Genomic DNA, 4339 nt, shown 5'->3' on the forward strand with positions numbered 1-4339 from the left:
GCGTAAAGGCTCGTTTAAACGGTTTCAACATTTAACAAACATTCGTTCAACAAAAGCTGAACGGATGTTGGGCAAACGTTGAACGAAAAAACAAAGTTGTGCGGAGGCCGTTTAAACGGTTCCAACATTGCGCCAACATTGCACCAACAAAAGAACCAACACTTCCGTGAAATTTGATTGCGAGGAACTAAGAACTAGAAACCAGTCTCTCTCGTCCACATAAACTACGCCAATTTGACTTTTTGCAGCCTGATGTGAGCATGCGTGTGTTCTACATTTGTTGAACAGAGTGTTCAAAGGGCTTCAACACCAATCAGCATTTTCGAGAACAAAGAAAAAGTTGAATCGATGTTGAGTGAAAGTTTAAACCGAGTTGAAATTGATTCAGCACGCTTTCAACAAGCTTTCAACAATGTTGGACGACCTGTTCAAACGCCCCGAACATTTGGTTTAGCAAAGTGTTGAAAGCACGTGGAAGAAAATGTTGAAACAGTTTAAATGGGCCTTCATGATCCTGCCAGAGATAATATGGAACAAAACTGAACATGGTACTGTTTCTTGCCTAGCGCATGCACCAACTCGTGGACGATGATAGCAACATGGTTGCATCCATTTGCAAGGGAGATTTCTTGCCTTCCAGGAGATGCATATCGCAGTCCAACTTTGGATGAGCACCTGTTATGGTCAAACATTCGGTGATTTTTCTGCGCATACTGTCATGTTCATGATGCAAACATTCTTCTGATCATCGCACTTATGTAAGATATAGCTACTTTAGGAGCAGCGAGAGAAAATTCTTATAAAATTCAAAATTTGAACCCAAGGACTCTCCGAAACCGATAAAGTGCCCTTCCAATAGACCATTTTACAGTTCTGTGCTTAGTTACCAGGCCTTTAAGTAAAAGCGAGGCTGGAGTTGACCTTGTTTTGATACAAACCTCACTGCTTTTCTTATGTAAATAGAAAGGAAAGCAAAGGAATAGAAAGGAAGTTCAACTTTATTTAAGCGCCTAGTCGTTCTAGCGCTGGAGCACTAATTGGAGACACTGTAAACTGAAATTAACAATTAGAGCAAATCAATTTAACTGTTGGTTTTTGAGGAGAGGGAAAACCGGAGTACCCGGAGAAAAACTCTCGATGCAGAGTAGAGAACCAACAATCTCAACCCAGATATGACGCCGAGTCTGGGAATCGAACCCGGGCCACATTGGTGGGAGGCGAGTGCTCTCACCACTGCGCCATCCCTGCACCTGAACTCACTCGTTTGCATCACAACAAAATAATTTACCTAAGAAAAGCAATGAAATTTGTATCACAGCAAGGTCAACTCCAGCCTCACTTTTATTTAACCCTTTCACTCCTGTAAGGGCCACTGAGACTTATAGATATTACTCTGTCTAACGCCAGAAGATTTTACTCATCAATGGGGAACCCCACAGGAGTGAAAGGGTTAAAGGCCTGGTAACTGAGCACAGAACTGTAAAATGGTCTATCGAGGTTTTGCACGGCAGCCATGTTGCATGGCAGGAACAATAAAAATGTTTTGCATTAGAAAGAACATTTGTTCCCATAGGAAAAAGAACCTATTGTTCCTGCTATGCAACATGGCTGCTGTGCAAAACCTCTATTGTCAACAGGAGGCTGACCATTTTGTGTGTTCGTATTAAACTCGTCGAAACTCATTAGTAATTCATGAGCGAAACCATGTTGGCCATGTTGGTGGATAGAACAATAGCGAAAAAGTCTTTCGGGAATTTCACTCTATTATTATGCAAAACTTGAGCTGGATTTTTCTATTGTTTTGGCACCAACATGCCCTCTTTATTACGTGAGTGCGGGGTTCCAACGAATTTCGACCTCAAGGAATCTGCGATGCCGGCCTAATGCTCTCAATACCAAGCCAACTGGGATGTGTTCGTAACAAACCCGTAGGGGACGGAGACGTGTTTGAGACTATACACATATGAAAGACACGTATATCAACCTTGTTGCCAGATCATGGAAACGAGGTTGCACGGATATTTGATCTGTGGAATCAGGGAAGTATTTTTTGAGACTGACGATCGTCGCAGATATGAACGGGATTCGAACCCACGATCTCTTCAACACTAATGCAGAGCTCCAGTACAGATTCAGTTATGAAGCCAACTGGAAGCTGGCCATTTTCTGAGTTCGCTATAGGTGGTTTCACGTTACGTCATGGCCGTCATGTTGGTGAATGAAAGCAAAAGGTTTCTCATCAGCTCCTTTTGTTTGTCCACCAGCAATTGTACATTACATCATTCTTATCTGTGTCTCTAGAGATAAGCCCAAAGCTCAGCATAAAACTTCCTGTATAACAACCATCTAGCATAACGAATTAAATTTAAAATTCTCTTTATACATTTAAATCATGTGACAAAAACAAACTTCTATTTAAATTTAGCTTGCCGAACTTTAGAACATGGACTGCTCAACGGTAGCTCAATTGTTTGAGCACCGGGATACCAAGCGGGAGGTCTTGAGTTCGACTCCGGCCTGACCAACACTCAGGGTCTTTGAATAACTGAGGAGAAAGTGCTGCCTTTGTAATGACATCTGCAAATGGACTCTCTAGTCTTTTCGGATAAGGACGATACACCGTAGGGCCCGTCTCACAACCTTTCCTTTCAATGCTCATAAACTTGCACTGTTATTTTCAAAGAGTTCATTTCACTCCAGTGCTGGAGTGAAAAAGTGGAGTAAAATAAAGCGGAGTAAAATGTACTTCTAAGAGGAGATAATTTAACTCCACTAAGAGTAATTTTTACTCAGTACTAGTTAATATTCAAAGGCAATGACTTTGCTAGAGTAAATATTACTCTCCCTACAGAGTAATATAATATGCTGGAGTTAATTTTACTCCCATTTATCGGGATACTGAGTAAAGTCTACCCCACTTACTAATTCTACTTTCTGAGAAAAAAAGTAGAAGAGGATTTTACTCCTATATATGTATTTTTGTAGGGTAAATTTAAGTTTAGCCAGTCTAAGATGTGGAATTGGGATTGTTTTATTTTTGTGAAATCCATCGATTAATTCTTTTTTTTCAAGGAGTTGGAGTGAAAAAGTGGAGTAAAACTAAACGCAGGAAAATGTACGCCTCTTATTTAGTACTCCACTAATTAACCCTTTAACTCCCAATAGTGCCACTTATGGATTTTACTCTGTCTAACGCCAGACGATTTTACTCGTCAATGGGGAACCCCACGGGGCTGAAAGGGTTAACAACAGCTGGATTCACTCTAAAACTATGTCCCCATTAACCCTTTAACTCCCAATAGTGCCACTTATAGATTTTACTCTGTCTAACGCCAGACGATTCTACTCGTCAATAGGGAACCCCACGGGGCTGAAAGGGTTAACAACAGCTGGATTCACTCAAACACTATGTCCCCATTAACCCTTTAACTCCCAATAGTGCCACTTATAGATTTTACTCTGTCTAACGCCAGACGATTCTACTCGTCAATGGGGAACCCCACGGGGCTGAAAGGGTTAACAACAGCTGGATTCACTCAAAAACTATGTCCCCATTAACCCTTTAACTCCCAATAGTGCCACGTTTGCGTAGCATCATACTGCTAGTTAAGTTGTGTTCTCAAAGCTATTTAAAATTCTGACAAATCAACTGGCAAAAAGTTGCCTGATTGTATTCCTAACTGATGTCCTGACTTCTTTGATCTTCCAGCAGTAAAGAATCGGATTGAGCGAAGAGTTTAGAAAAACCAAAGTCGATGTATAGAATACTGCAACTTTAAGGGAGGGTGAATCTGGGAAAAGATTCAACATTACCAAAATTGTAAAATGTGGCACATAGCAAACGGCCAATGCCAACTGCACCCAAAGTACACTTAACACTGTCCTCCGGTATCGAGCCATTCTAAGAGCAACCCGTTGGCTTGGTAGGCCGTGATCGATGTGACCTTGTGTTTGTCGTTGATTGTTCCGGCGAAGAGTTAGGAATATCTTGGAGTAATTACCGAATGTGGAAACTGAGCAGAAAATTATGTCGGTCAAAGCAAACCACAAGCTTAGCTGAAAATTCTAAGTGTACACTGTCGGAAGAGCGATGGACACAAACCAAGAGACAATGATCGTTAGCTTGATTCGCTTCGTGCTGACAACGTGTCGGTATCTCATCCCCAAAAACAGGGCGAGAAGTCTGTCTAGGCTTATGAGGGCCATCGTGATCAAAGACGCAGCACACAAGCAATAGCTTGTCATCAGAGAAGCTTGCCCCGTGTACATACATAACTTCCATTTTCTTTACAGTTGAGATAAGATACACAGCGGTAAGAGGTTCAGTAAGGATACCAAC

Source organism: Montipora capricornis, chromosome 14, assembly GCF_036669925.1.
Source record: "Montipora capricornis isolate CH-2021 chromosome 14, ASM3666992v2, whole genome shotgun sequence".
In the NCBI taxonomy this organism is placed as follows: domain Eukaryota; kingdom Metazoa; phylum Cnidaria; class Anthozoa; order Scleractinia; family Acroporidae; genus Montipora; species Montipora capricornis.